Source organism: Pinus tabuliformis, chromosome 6, assembly GCF_031772625.1.
Source record: "Pinus tabuliformis cultivar Carrire ecotype Pingquan chromosome 6, CPIR1, whole genome shotgun sequence".
Classification (NCBI taxonomy): Eukaryota; Viridiplantae; Streptophyta; class Pinopsida; order Pinales; family Pinaceae; genus Pinus; species Pinus tabuliformis.
Genome location: NC_142292.1, coordinates 1,300,410,080 through 1,300,427,042, shown reverse-complemented (window position 1 = coordinate 1,300,427,042; position 16,963 = coordinate 1,300,410,080).

The following is a 16,963-nucleotide window of genomic DNA, read 5'->3' as shown; positions in this document are numbered from 1 at the left end:
ATCTATAGCTTCACTGTAGTCTCCATCCTACATCATCAATGACAACCTGTCTTCATATGAAGGAGTCTTCACAACTCTTCATATTTCCCACACAGAGTCTACAAAGTTACCTCATGATGATTTCAAATAGCCATCATGATCTCCAATAATGTCCCCAATATTTGTTGATACTTATCATGAAGATATCTATGCTAGGCCGCAATGTCTTTTCAAAACAACTCTGTTTTGACCATCTGTTCTTACTATCACAGTAACTACTTTGGGAGTGAGGCTTCAGGAGTAACTGCTTCAAGAATGACTTCTTCAGAGGAGTGACTATCACAGTTTCATATTGTGCGTTCAATTAAAAAAAACAACCCTCCCCTGTTCATACTCAGATAATCTTCTTAGATCCATAGAGTGTCCTTTTGAACTATTATCTGAAATCACTTCAAAACACAAGTCTGAGCTTTTCAATAAATTACCCAGTCAACAAAATGTTTGACGTTTGGTTTCCTTCTTCTTCCACTAGGTCCTTCGGCTTCCTTCTTCGCTCGCGCTTTGGGTTCCTTTCTTCTTCCGCTAGACCTTTCAGCTTCCTTCTTCGATTGCTTGATCTTCGGCTTCCTCTACGCTCACTTGACCTTCTTCACTCGCTTGATCTTCAGCTTCCTTTGTGCTCACTCAACCTTTCAGCTTCCTTCTTCGCTCGCTTGATCTTCAGCTTCCTCTGCGCTCGCTCGACTTTCGGCTTCCTCTATCTCTTCGAGTTCACCAATACTCAAAAGACATGTTCATTTGGAAGAGAGGTCAAATTACAATAGATGTTTCATATTAAAATTATATCAGAGAGGCCCTTTCTTAATATTCATACAATAGACTCATTATTTATGGAGGATTTCATAGGAGAGACCATACCCAATGAGGTCCCACATCCATGTCATCAACCACAATCACAACTCTTAACATCATCGATGTAACTTGGCTGATATTCATACTACTAATGAAATGGACGCGATATAATATTAAACAATCATCAATAGATCTGTCAGGTCCATAGCTCCATCACAATTGGCGGTCTGTCAGGTCCACAAGTATCGTTACATTTCTTCAAGACTTGCGATATGCGATGGATGTGATATTTCTTTAGGACATATTATAATGGTGCAACGGGTCTGTATACATATCGCAATCGGCACATTTCAATGTGGAAAGACTTTAAAGAGACTTGTGATGTGGCAGACGCGATATCATCTTAAAACGTATGTAATGGAAATATCGAGTCCGTATTACATATCGCAATCGGAGGTTTTCGGGACTTCAACTGAAACATGGATTAAAAATATCCTTAACCCCTGTAGTTGACCATGATTTAAGGGTTGACTATGAGATCGATGGCTAGGATCTAGTGCGGTACTTCAACCACGATCAAGGAAGTTTGTACTTTCCTACCCCCACTCTTCCGATAGCTATTGCTCCTATGACTTGTTTCTTTGATGGCTTTCGATAAAATCTTCATCTTACTCTTTGGCTTCTTGTTCCTATTGCTTTACTGTTCATTTTTTGTTCAATTGTTGTTCAATTTCTGATCAATTGACCTCCTGCGTCATTTGTTGTTCAATTGTTGTTCAATTGTTGTTTAATTGTTGTTCAATTGTTGTTCAATTGTTGTTCAATTGCTATTCAATTGTTGTTCAATTGTTGTTCAATTGTTGTTCATTTGTTGTTCAATTGTTGTTCAATTATTGTTCGATTGATGTTCAATTTTTGTTCAATTGACGTGTCATTTACTGTTCAATTGACCTCTTGTTGTTCAATCCACTTGGGTCCTCCATCTCATCATATCATCATATATCAAACTTTGAGCATTATGATCAATGGGCATCAATGGGCAATCATTTATCAAAGAATTTTCCATCACAAACATTGCTATATTGACATCAATGATAACCTAGATTAACAACACGAGTTTGATATTACAACTTTGAAAAACTAATTATATGCACTAACCTACCGCAACAGAACACGTATAAAAGTTTTTCTCTGATTTATACTAATATCCTTTTGCATCTTCACAAAGTGGCCAAATGTAATCACCAGAATGAAGAATAACACAAGTGTAGTTCTGCGTTTTCATTTTCATAGGGTACACCCCAGTGTTGGATGCCCCTTGTAAAGCTAGTGAGTGACATTGGAATTCATTTTTCTAAAAAACATCATGAATAAATTAGCATAATATTTTTTAATATGTCATCGCATTACCAACATGAAAATGTGGTGGTTCAAGCAACAATAAAGATCATCTCCAATACATTGAAGAATTTTTGTAGATTGGATTAAAAAAATAGGGTGTAGTTCCTTCCCACAATTCTCTAGGAAGTCCAAAATCCATAATCACTCCATGGAAAATTCATCCTTTAAACTAGTGTATGGCTAAGATACCATAATCTTGATAGAATATTTAGTCTAATTGTTGCACATAACACTAGTGTCAAGATGTGGTGATAATGATTCTCTTAAATAAAGTTTTCTCAAATTGTTAGAAATGGATAAATTCATATTATGTGTAGATCAACAAAAGCAAGTGAAGAGTGATAGAATGAAGCATGGACATGACAAAAATATAAAGCATGGAGCTTATTTTTATTTTTGACACCAAGAACAAAAATCATTGGGAAAATTGTAGTCCTCATCCCTAGGAAAGTATGTCTTGGGCAAGCTTCAAAACAATGGACTTGCAAAACTACAAACATTGGATGGACAAGAAATTTTGAGCCTTGTATACAAACCTCCAACAATAAAAAATTTAGGGTTGGATGGAAAGAAACCATAGTGAAATTCTTCCACCACACCAATGCTCACATCAACAATGTGATTTCAACAATATAGCATCACCACCCTATCAAGAAATGAAACACTTGGATGGCATGAAGACATGACTCATTAACTGATTTGGTTTGAAATGCTTTTTCACCAAATCTTGAAGTCTTAAGAAGGTAATACAAGTAATCAAGGTCAAGTCCATACCCGATCCTTGCACATTTTAAATGATGCACAATTATCATGTCAATTTGACATGTTGGCTCATCTCAACTCACGTTTCCTTTGAAGAGTTAATGAGTGACATCATTGGATTTCCATTGTCTACATCAAGCATTTCACTAGTGACACTTTTGGAAGTTGTGATATTTCTTGAGCTATATGCACTCATCATCCCTTGCTTCTATAAAACCTCAACACCTAGTTTTCATAATAGTGAGAAACCTTGTTGTAGCAACTCCAAATTTCCAAATTTGTGATTGTGTTTACAACACCCCCCTTCCTCAATAATCGAGTGCTTTCACAACCCAATCTCTTTGACATAAGTTCTTTGAGATTCCTACAACATAGTAAGAAACCATTGTAGGAATACACCAACAACCCCTACTTCACTATAGCTCACTTTAAAGTCTTATAGTGATGAAACTAGCCTTCAAGCCCCTTTGATGTACTTATTAATGTGCAATGAGAAATTCTTGGAGCCAACATGAAAGACTACAAGTAGCCCCTAGACCATAGCAACCTTCTCTAAGAAATTGAAATCCCAAACTTGATAATGTGTGAACATTTACAAAGAGGAGAAATCAATAATAATTGGGCCTTGGCACAACATTACATCTGCATTATGCTAAAAAAACTTAATAAGGCTCTCACCCTCCTAGCCCATGGAATCATAGTAGAATGGGAGGATACTCTTTCTAAAGTATAATGAAAGAAAATTATAATGAAAAAACCTAATACATAAATCCAATACACAAGATAACACACAATATAATCTAATATCAAAGTTATTTAGACCAAAGCTGGAAAGGCTAAAACCTCAAACTAGACAACAACAAAGAGAATTGAACCAGGTTGAGGAGCTAAACTACTAAAAAATAGATAAAATATGCAAATTGAGTATATTATATATCCACATATTAAACATAACACCATTTTGATCAATATGATAGGAGGTGTTCTTGCTCTCCATCTAGATATTAACATTCTTATTGCCACACTTATTGGTATGATAAAAAATCTTCTTCATATAAGTCTTCAACAAACATTACATATACATGAGAAAAACTTGCATATTTAGTTTTTAGATGTTTCAATTTACATTGATGTACACGGATATGTGTGTGTGTGTGTGTGTGTGTGTGTGCAATGTTTGCTAATGTATATGCAATGTTTGATGAAGACTTATCTAAAGAAGTCTTCCCATCATACCAATAAGTGTGGAAATGGAAATAAAAATGTTGTTACCTACATGGAGAGAGAGAACACCTCCTATCACAGTGGTTATAATTGTGTTATGGTTGAGATGTGGATGGTGATGAATCTAACTAATTTTTAGTACTACAATCACATGTTCAAAGATCTAGTTCCTAAAAATCAATAACACACAAAATATATGATGTAAGATCCGTACCTTGAATATTTAAAGAGTTTGATATACTTGTGCAAGAAAGGCAATATTAACAAAATCTAAAACATTATAATAAAAATAGCACAATCACACATTATATACAATATTTACCGTGTAAACGCATGTGGTAAAACCAACCTAATAGAGAGCCACACCTCTCTCCATATCATTTTATTAACTTCATTGATCACAATACAATATGTAAGTATTATGTAGCATCCAACAACCTAATCAATTAACTCAGATTAAATTAAAATCCTAATTCCTTAACCAAATCAATTTACAATTGGAAAAAAATTCATATACACTTGGGACATTTAGATAGGATTCATATACACATATGAGATTAAAAAACTAACCATGATAGTGGAAACTATGAACAAGATGTGTTGAGCAAAGTTTTACCGGTATATTTAGATCATAATGCATTGAATTTATCAAAAGGCTTAGCATTGAACTTATTCAAATGCACCAAATGAAAAGAAGGATTTATTCATGATGGGAACTCCTACACAACTATGATATGTATACTAATACATTCTAGGAAAATTGAGGTCATCAATATGATTTTGAATGAGATGCGAAAGGATGGGTATGAGATCATTGTCGTAACATACAATGTCCTTATTCATTGTTATGGCCTTGCTAACTACATAGGATAGGGTTTGGATATATTTTATGAAATGCAAAAGGTAGGGTGCATACCTGGCAGGGAATGGAAACTCAAGATGATCAATTCATACACTTGCTTTCTATCCATGTTACATTTTTTGATGGAAACTTTCTGGAATAAGAATACATGCAAAGCACATAAAATATGTTAAAGCTAGATAAAGAATAAGAAAGATAATAAAATAATTTAAGAAACCTTTTTTATGACTAAGTAAAAATTAGACAAAACTGAGGCACATGAAAACCTAAATGAGCTTCTCTTGGTTTCAAGAATAATTTATTGGAGTAGTCTAATCTTGGATCAAACATTCCTCGATTTGACAAAGCAACATCAAATTCAACATTAAATTAGTTGTTTGTCTGTTGGAATGAGGGAGGTTTGCTCCAAGGCTATCCAAATCGTAAATGATTCTCTACTGAATAGGTTCAACCATGTGAAGGTGGAAGCTCTTATGAACCTTCACCCCCCCCCCCCCCCCAGCACATCACTCTCCATTCCCCAGTATCCAATATATCTACTATTAAAAAGTTGATAGCAACACATTAAGATTCATGTATACACACTAACAAATTAGAAAATTGATAAAGAAACACATTCGTTGACATTCATCCTCTAAAAAATTCTAAGAAATATTTGATATCTTTCTAACTAAGTACAAAAAAGTATGCAAGAACTCATTAAAAAATATTTATACATCAATATGTTCTTTTATACATCAAAAATCTTATACAATGATTTTTTCTTATACAATACATTATAACATTGTACATCATCAGTTTTTGTTTTACTCTTCTTGTTATCAACTACATAATTCTTAATTTTTTCATCCATTTCTGCATTTCATCTGCTGGTTGAGGTTATTCTAATGATGATTGTAATTGGCTCCTCTGACACATTACACCCCTAGTCGTGATGTTCTCATGAAGTCGAGGATGTTGTGGGGGAGAATCACCTACGAAAAATATTAAATTTATATGGTTAGTTAATTAATATCATTGAAGCATTTTTTAATAATAAAAAATACCTTTGCAATGTAAGTATTTGCCTTGTGCACTAGTCAACACTGTTGCAATGACTGCCTCATGGTCCTCTTCCAGTTCAGGATCCTCCTATATGGCATGCTCTACCATTCAAACCACAAAATTTATAAGTAGACAATCATAAATGAATAATTAAAGAAAATAATAGAAGTACATACTTTATACGTACAAAATTATTAAGTATATGACTAATATACAACCCTACTACCACTGTCGGCCTCATCTATTGATGAAATATCTTGGGTTTATACCCCACTATCATGGGGTTCCTCAAGAGCACCAAAATGATCTAGGTAGTGCGCACTATCAGAGGAATGATGATTAGTAGTCACATGGACCATTTATATTTGTACTAATACCTTGCTTATAAAAGGAAAGAAATGTAGAATTTCCCACTGTAGATCACCTGATAATGTAATATACTAAAGAAAAATACTTGATCTACTTCTACAAACAAAATTGCGGAAGTTTAATCGATTTTGAGCAAGATCAAATAGAACACATATAACAAAGAATGAGAAAGTAATCACACATGAACACAAAAGAATACTCTGGGGAAAGAATTAGCTAAAAACCTCGATCTTTGTATTATCATAGAAGTGGAAATATGTCCGGATTACACAAAGCTTTAGCTCACAAGCTATCCAGATCTCAGTACAATCCCTCAATACAGCTCACAAACTGAATAGAGACAACATATGCTTTCCTCCAATCCTACAAGCCTCCTATTTCCTTGTGCAGTTTCTCCTGGGGTCCAATGCTGCCACCTGTGTGAATTGGCCTCTCACATAACTCACCAAACTCAGAAGTAACTAAACAATCTCCAAGGAATGAATTCCTTTTGCATGCAAGAGATATCCTCAATGGAATATACCTGTAATTGATAGTACATTGTCCCATCATCTAATCTCAACTGGGTCTCTGAATGAATTGACATGCATGAGTTATTTATGAGATAATATTCAGTTATCTAAAGTGCAATAGTTACATGCATGAATGCATTAACTAACTAAACTCACAATCAGTTCCACAAACTGTTGGAACTAATCTAACTGGACTTAACTTAGTCAACTGAGCTAACTAATTACAACTCAAAGTACAACTCATCCTGATCTCCTTAATCGAGGGATAACTTCCTTAATCAAAGGGGAAACTGTTGCATGTATTCACATAGACTTCATGTTTGATTTTCTTCAACTAATTAACTCAAGATGAATTAATTAATTATTTTACAAACAACTGCTAAGATCAAATTCGAATTTTAATTCTCAATCTTAGTTCAGGGACTAACTAAAATTGGAATGTATCCCGAAATACTATTTATAGCAGTGCTACTTTTAGCACTTCTATTTTTAGCATTTCTTGTTACTATTTTCAACACTCCCTCTCAACAAGAAAGGGATTATCAGACACCCCAATCCTGTCTCTGTGGAACTCAAAATTGCATTTCGACAATGCCTTAGTCAAAATATCTGCATCCTGTTCCTCGGTCGAAACATACAACAAGAACATGATCCTCTTCACCACACAATCTCGAAGATGATGATACTGGATATCAATGTGCTTGGACCTGTCATGAAATATTGGATTCTCAGAGAGTTTGATACAACTCTGAATATCTAAGTAGATCATAGTTGGATCCGTCCTCTGACCAAACAATCCAACTAGAATCTTCTGCATCCAAATGGCCTCACATGCTGCCTGACTGGTAGCCATGTATTCAGCCTCTGCTGAGCTAAGTGGAACTAACCTCTGTTTCCTGTTGTACCAAGAAACTATAGTTGAACTAAGGTTGAAGATTCCTCATGAAGTGCTCTTCCAGTCTGATAGACTCCCTACCCAATCTGCATCTGTGAAGCCCTAAAACTTCACTCCCTCTATCGGTCTGTACCACAATCCATACTAAGATGTGCCTCTGAGGTATCTCAGCACATGACTTGCTGCTTTCCAAAACATCTTGGTAGGTTGAACCATAGCTTGACTCAATTGGTTCACTGCAAATCATAAATCTGGTCGTGTGTTCACTAGATACATCAATGAACCCACAAGTTGTCGATAAATAGTAGCAACTACTACCTCACCTGAAGTAGCATCCTCCCTCCAATTACCAACTAGAGGAGTCTGCATGGGCTTACACTTCTCCATGTGGAATTTCCTGACTATCTCATTGACATACTTGCCTTGAGACACAAACACTTCCCCATCCTTTTGCCACACTTACATGCCTATAAAGTAGTGCATAAGACCCATGTCTTTCATCTCGAACTCTCTTGAAAGGTCCTCCTTGCAAGACTTGATCAACTGAACATCGCCTGTCAAAATCAGATCATCTACATAAAGAACAATGATCAATGTCTTACCTTCTACCATGATGTGGTAAGGGTTCGCATCTGCTTCACTCTTGGTGAAGCCCAACCCGGTGAAATAGCTGTTGATCCTGGTGTACCAAGCACGAGGTGCTTGCTTTAGCCCATACAAAGCCCTCTTCAGTTCGCACACATGCGACTCATGATCAAAGGTCTCAAAACCTTCTGGCTGCTCAATGTACACCTCTTCCTTAATCTTCCCATTGAGGAACACAGTCTTCACTTCCATCTGATGGATCTTCCAACCCATCTAAGTTGATAGTTCCAACATCGATCTGATAGATGAGTTCCTTGCTACAGGAGCAAAAGTCTCATCATAGTCGATCCCCTTGACATGTGAAAAACCACGGGCAACAAACCTTGCCTTATGTTTCTCAACACTACCATCAACTGCCTGCTTTACCTTGTAAAGCCATCGGGAACTCACCACTAACTTGTCCTGAGGTCTAGGGACAACATCCCAAACATAGTTATGAACGATAGAGTTGTACTCCTCCACCATTGCATCAACCCAGACTAGTTGCTACACTGCTTCCTCAAAAGAAGAAGGTTCAGTCTCTACACACTCCCCAACTAGGGCCATGTAACCAGTGTACCGCTCGGGTGATCTCCTCTGTCTACATTGAGAAGATGGTTGTCCCACATTCTCTTGCACATCCATCATCAACCTATCAGCTTCCGTTGAGTGTTTCTACCCATCGTTGGAAGACTGAGCATGAGTGGATGTCTCCACTCCTAGATCCTCTGCATGTGGCTGCTCCGCATTAGTCTGAAGCTCCTCCTCCTTAGGAACTAAAAGTTCCTCCTTTGCATGCAACTTGAGCTCCCTCTCAAGTGATACTCACATGGCTTTCTACTTGTCAAACTTCAGATCTCTGCATACCACTGTCCTCTAACTGGTAGGTAGGAACACTTAATAATTGTGGGGTGTATCAGTGTACCCCACAAGTATCCCCAACTCAGCTATTGGATCTAGCTTCTTCCGGGCATATTTGGTCACATGGAAATAAACTGATGATCCAAAGATCCTAAAGTGACTCACATCTAGTCGCTTCTTGGAAAAGGCTTCCATTCGTGTCTTCATCCCCAGTATACGGTGCAGGCTTCTGTTCTACAAGTATACTACTGTATTGCATGCCTCAACCCACAAATGAAGTGGTAGGCTTTAGTCATGCAACATCACTCAAACTACTCCCACAATCAACCTGTTCTTCCTTTTAGCCACCCCATTCTGCTGTGGGTTTATGGGGTGTCGTGAACTCCCGTTTAATTCCTTATGTTGCGCAAAAGTCCTTAAACTATTGGGAGACATACTCTCCACCATTATTGCTATGCAAGGCCCTTATTTTCTTTCCAAATTCTTTCTCTACTAAGGCTTTAAACTCACAGAACCTTGAGAAGGTCTGATCCTTCTTTTGCATAAAGTAGATCCAACATCTTCGAGAAAAATCATCAATAAAAATATCATAGTACCTTTGTTTAGTGATGGAGGCCGTAGAGAATGGTCCACACACCTCTGTGTGAACTTGCTCCAGGATTGCTCCAGCTCTACTATTTAGATCCTGAAAGGAATATTTCTCATACTTACCCAAGGTACAATCTTTGCATGTATCCATCTGCTCCAGTTTTCCCTTGGGAAGTCCGGTAGAAATCTGTTGCATGATCTTCAAGGCCCCATGGTGCAAGGGGCCTAATCTTCTATGCCATAGCTCGCCAACATCTTGGCTCTGCACCATCTCTTTTTTGGAACTCAATGTAGCACAGTCTTCTACCTCCAACTTGTAGAGATTCTTAACTTGAATCGAAATCCTCTTGGTTTGTCCAGTGCCGATATGCCTCAAGAATACCTTTCCTTTACTAAAGACTACATCATAGCCTTTGTCTTCCAGCATAGCGATGGACACAAGATTCTTCTTCAGACCCAGTACATACTTTACATCAGTTAGGGTGAGAGGAGCTCCATGCTCCCTTTGAAACACAACCGTACCTTCACTTGAAACACGATACTTTCCATCATCTCCCATCTCGATCCGCATCTAGAGATCCTTCTCCTCCAAGGTACTGAAAAGATTCTTGTTGCCGGTCATGTGGAATGAAGCTCCACTTTCTAAGTACCAAACACATCCCACCATGGATGAAACCATGCATGTGATGAGAGAGAAATCCAATTCGAACTATGAGGCCAGTGCCTTAGCAACTGATCCCTTCGAGGATCCCTTCTTGGATTTCTTCTGTGGACAATTCGTAGCATAATGGCCCACCTCATGACAATGAAAGCATCTCACTTTCAATTTGTCAAACTTCTTCCCACCACAAGAAGAAGTGGATTTGGAATGGGATGCCTTCCTTTTCCCTTTCCTCGCCTTACTCGCAAAGGCTAGATTTAAAGATCCATCTCTGGTGCTTCTTCTTATCTCCTCCTGCATCAGATCTAACCAAAGTCATTCATAATCTGGCAGTTTCTCTCTTCCATTTACGAAGTCTTAGTAGCTATGTCAGCTCTTAGGAAGACCTAGGAGAGCAAGACTCATCATGTCATCATCAGCTGTCATGATCCCTACACTTCCAAGCTCATCCTTGCAGGTGGTGATCTTGCTCAGATATGTAGAGATCGTGTTGCCCTTTTCACACTTGATTTTCCAAAGCTTGTCTTTCAGCGCCAGCTTCCTCTGATCACTGTTGTTCTGATATAGATCCTTCAATGTTTTACACATTGAAAATGGTGTCTCCTTCCCATGGAAGCTTGAGACAATGTGGTCTTGAACTCCCTCCAGGAGCATTCTCCTCGCTCTAGCCACACATTTCTTCCATTCCACTAATTCTTGGGCATTAGCTACTGCTAGCTTGGGGACTTCTTGATTAATGAAGTCCTTTAGACCATTGTCCTCTAATACTGCTTCCATGTGATCCTTCCAGGCTATATAGTTCGAGTTGCCATCAAGGGCATACTCAAGTCTCAAACCGTTGAATGCCATTGGTGAAATTTGAGATGTGATAAGAATTCAAATTCTATAATCAGGAACTTCAAACTTCGAACTTCTCCCTTCTTTGTATACTGTTCTTCACTTTGATCACCTTTGCTCTAATACCATGTAGAATTTCCCATTGTAGATCACCTGATAATGCAATATACTAAGGAAAAATACTTGATCTACTTCTACAAACAAACTTACAGAAGCTTAATTGATTTTGAGGAAGATCAAATAGAACACATATAATAGAGAATGGGAAAGCAATCACACATGAACATAGAAGAATACTCTGGGGAAAGCCTCAGCTAAAAACCCTGATCTTTGTATTATCTACAAGTGGAAATATGTCCGGATTACAAAAAGCTTTAGCTCATAAGCTATCCAGCTCTTAGTACAATCCCTCAATACATCTCACAAACTGAATAGGAACAACATATGCCTTCCTCCAATCCTCCAAGCCTCCTATTTCCTTGCACAGTTTCTCCTAGGGTCCAATGCTGCCACCTGTGTGAATTGGCCCTTCACACAACTCACCAAACTCAGAAGTAACTGCATAATCTCCAAGGAATGAATTCCTTCTGCATGCAAGAGATATCCTGAATGGAATATTCCTACAACTGATAGTACGCTTTCCCATCATCTGATCTCAACTGGGTCTCTGATTGAACTGACATGCATGAGTTATTTATGAGAGAATATTCAGTTATTTGAAGTGCAGGAGTTACATGCATGCATGCATTAACTAACTGAACTCACAATTAGTTCCCCAAACTGTTGGAACTAATCTAACTAGATTTAACTCAATTAACTGAGCTAACTAATTACAACTCAAAGTACAATTCATCTTGATCTCCTTAATCAAGGGATAACTTCCTCAATCAAAGGGGAAACTGTTGCATGTCTTCACATAGACGTCATGTTTGATTTTATTCAACTAATTAACCCAAGATGAATTAATTAATTATTTTACAAGCAGCTACTAAGATCAAATTCCAATTTTAATTCTCAATTTTAGTCCAGGGACTAACTAAAATTGGAATGTATCCCGAAATGCTATTTATAGCAGTGCTATTTTTAACATTTATTGTTGCTATTTTCAACAAGAAACACATTAGATTTATATCAAACATGACTGTATTTTATAAATAATGAAATTTTAATGTGGATTGATTTGTATTTACCCTGTCCTTCAAACTGGATCTTAGGGTTTGCCCCATTTTTTTTCAGTGTTCGACTATGCCTTTAAATCCAAACTTGAAACCAATATAGAGGTCTTCCTTTGTGGCTTCAATTCCAAATGCATCACCCTACATTACATAAGAATATTGATTTTTGTTATTTCCTAGTGCAATTACCAAAATGTTGGAAGGTGATATAACAAATAATATTGTTAAGAATTTTTGGGCACTTACAATTCATGCATGTGGCTTCAAATAGCTGCCCTAGTCAAGTTTGTGTTGTCAATGCTTCTCAATCCTTGCCTTGGTTTCCCTAAAAGTGTCGGGGATCCTATGAAAAGTTTCAAGCATGTTATATACTACAATTTTATTCAAAACTAAAGAATTAAAAGTATTAAATTCAAGATGTAATTTATACCTTGCTTGACCAAGTGGTGTTTTCCCTTCTTTTCTCATTTGCTTCCACTTTGTGTCCTCGATGAGGTCCTTCCTTTCCATCTTAGGAATCATGGGAGGGAACTCATACCTAGAGTTATCTATCAAGTTTTCCTATATTGGTCTTGTAAATACTTTAACTTTTTTCCGATTGTGGCGTCGACCTTGGTTTTATTGAAGGTATCTACCCCAAATAGATCTTCAAGGTAGTCCAAAACCTCCTTTTTAAGGTTGGAATTTTGGAAATTTCACCTTTCACATATGGTGGGCCCAAAAATATCTAATTATTTATCATACATTTTTATATAAAACAAGTTGTTACCTACATGCAAAAAGATACGATCATTAGTTTGAAAATAATAATATATATGACATGTTTTAGATAGAAGACATGAAACAGTTAAAAAATCAAAAAGCACCAAGAATTTTTGGAATTTTTATTGGAAGTCCTTTGACATTCACAAAAAATGTGCACTAACATGTGATTCTCTAGGGAATAAATCCATAATTTCATCAGTACTAGGGTCACCTTTGTCACCACCTCTTCGAGAGCCTCAATGCGTGTTTCGCTTGAGGGTCATGTGCTCATGGGTCAAAGTCAATGGTGTGGACCCAACGTCAGTATTGGGAGTAGATGTATGTGGGGTGCTAGTACTAGCTAGATGTTCATGTCATGTCTCGTCAGTTCCACTAGTACCAACACCAAGCTAAGTATCAACTGATTGATGTGGGGGGGAAGTTCCTCCAAACAATGCTACATAGGAAAAAAATGCTTTTCAATTAAATAATGTAAAAGTTAAAAAATTAACTTTTATAATTAAACTTATGAAATTAAAAAAAAAAATTAACTTTAAAATATGGTTATTACCTTGTATGTCTCAAGAGTTTATCTCACTTGTTGATCCTAGGCTCAGTGGCAGGACTATGATCCCTATTGTAAATCAACTCAAAGAGTTGTTTGTCCATTTATTTACATAGTTTATATTGTGACTTAAAAGTTGGGGGATGACCACAACTCTTCCCTAGTAAGAACATCATTGTCATGGAGCTCATACTACATACTTCAACAAAAGAAAAGCTATTATTTTGATTATATAAAATATAATTAAAATTTCACGTTAAATGTAAAGTGAAATTTTTATTTGTTTACTTATGATTGTGAAGGTGATTTTCCATGCTGATCAACTTGCCACATAATAATATAATTAGAGCAGTGAAATATTTTTAAAAAATGTTAAAGAATATGTATTAGCATAAACTTTTAGTTGATGGACATATAAATGCATACAAACATGATGAATAAAGGACTACTCCTATAGCATGCATGTGATTAATTATGTCATTTTCAAACCCAAGTTTTTATGGAAAAGGACTTGCATTTTCAAGCCATTCATTCAAGATCAAGGAGTCACAAAGTAATCATTTGAATTACTTTTTTTTTTTGAGGTATGAATTATTTTTGTGAAGAAATATGGAGGTTCTCAATGACATGAACATGCCTTGTAATTAGAAGTTTGTTGCATTAATATATGGAACACGTTTTAATATAGTGTACTAGTTCAAGCATATATATGACATCTAAATGATCTATGTTTCGTAACATTTGACAATTCCATAATGAATATTCAAGTTATATTTCTCTATGGTATAGGAATCAAGAAATAGTTGTGTTTTCTGACATCTAAAATCTCCTAAGACATAAATCAAAGGTAAACGAGTTGAATCTATTGCATTTTGAAAGAATTTCAAATCCAAATTGGATTACTTCTCTAACTTATGAAATGGAATATTTAAGATACATCCAATATTCTCAGTCTGCTCAAAGAAAATTTGATAAGTTTGAATATCTAAAGTATAGAGACATGATTGTGTTTCTCCTCAAAATCTTAATGTATTCAATCTATCGAACTTGTGGCACCTAAATTCTATGAAAATTTGGGGACCTGTGTTGTGAACATAAAGCACTTTATTTAAGGGAAATTATCTATTATCTGTGGATCCTTGCATAGACTATAAGGTAACTACATTATGCTTCAAATTCTTATGACTTGTGAAAATTAAGAAACTATGATGTAAGTTATAATAAATCTGAACTCCCTGAGATGAGCACAATTTTCCAAACTCTTTGAAGTTTCTAAAATTGAAGCTAAAAGTCCATATTATTCAAATCAAGTGGTAAATAATTTGACCTTTGGAAATATGATTATCATCTATTAGCATATTTTTTTGTTATATTTGCAGAAGAGTAATAAGGTTAAGCTTGTAACAATCTGCAACATCAGTTCAAGATGGTACCCTGGTGAATTAATACATCATACTTGTATGTCTAGTAATTTGAGTTGATTTCCAACAAAAATCTAAGAAGGCTATATGATATGACTATACATATTAGAAGAATTTTTTATTTGTTTACTTATGTCTTTTTGAAGCTGTGACATGGTTTGTATAAAATCAAAGTCAAATATGAAGATATATGTTCTCTGATAAGTTGATATGGCTAAGAAAACTAACCTTAAAATATCAATGAGGAGGTTTGAGTCCTTATGGCCAACAAATAATCTATAGCTAACATCTAAATCTCACTATACAATGGTATTTTTAAATTCTTTGGTTTTTTCATTCAAATTTTATCTCGAATATTGTGAAAGGAAGACAAAGTTTGGATGTATCTCTTTATAACTATAGCATAGTTCTGTGCCCAAAAGGTCTGTGTTCACAATCAAATCCTTATAATTTCAAATTATATCCAAAAGTGGCCAAGTTTGTAAAGAATTAAATAAATTTCAAGGAACTAACCCTTTATCTCTTTAGAGCAATCCTTACTCGAAGGAAGGATTGAAGGACAAGTAAAACTATCACGTCAAAATATTTGTTGCTAAAAGAATGAGTTATTGTTGACATTTTATGTTTTGCATTTTATAAAAGGGCATGCCCTATCAATTGAGGATAAAGACATATTCATTATAATAGGTTATGAATAATATAGAGTTTATAAACCCTAGAAATGGTTTTATCTAGGAAGGTTTATGGTTTATACTATAGGAATGATTGGTTCCACTAAAATATTAAGAGAGCCTAGCCTGTGCATGATGACGTGGATAAAGTTGTCTTACAAGTTGGATGCCAGATGGATCTAGAAAAGTTGCAAGCAATGCAAGAAGTCCATATATTAAAAGCGAGCTAACTCTTCTCAAAGATAAGTATTCTATATCTCTAGCCTAATTTCTTATGTCACTTGTCTTTTGTGCATTGTATTTGTATAATTCCTTGATGATTTAATTAATGAAGTAAATGCTATATGAAAAACATGCATAAACATATATGAAAAACATACATAAACAATCACAAGTAATTATCATGATAATAAATTCTATCTTTCATTCAAATTTAAAAAAAAACATGGGATTAAGTTAAGTTCTGGAATATGACTTGGTAGGAGTTAGGGTTTGGAAAGGAAATCTAGGGATTTTGGAAAAACCCATAAATTGAGTTATCCCTTGTGAAAAGTACTCTTAGGTTTTTACTTTTTAATATCTATGGTTTTTAAGACCTATCAAAGCTTGAAGGTCTTGAATAAGAGAGTTCCTAGGGTTTTGGGCAAAATCCTAGGGTGAGACGTTTTCGCTGAAAAGAGGAAACCCTAGATCATGATTCTAACATCAAGGATGAGGATGTTGATGTGTAAGATGAATGCAACATTGAGAGAGATTTTTTATGCTTATTAAAGAGATAAGTATTATATCTCCCTTATTTAATCATTACTATTGTTTATCTCCCTACTAGTTAATTTCTTGTTTCTATATTCCATACTTCTTTGTAATCATTTATCCATGACCTCCTAGTGAGGATTGCAGGTACATGCTAAAGACT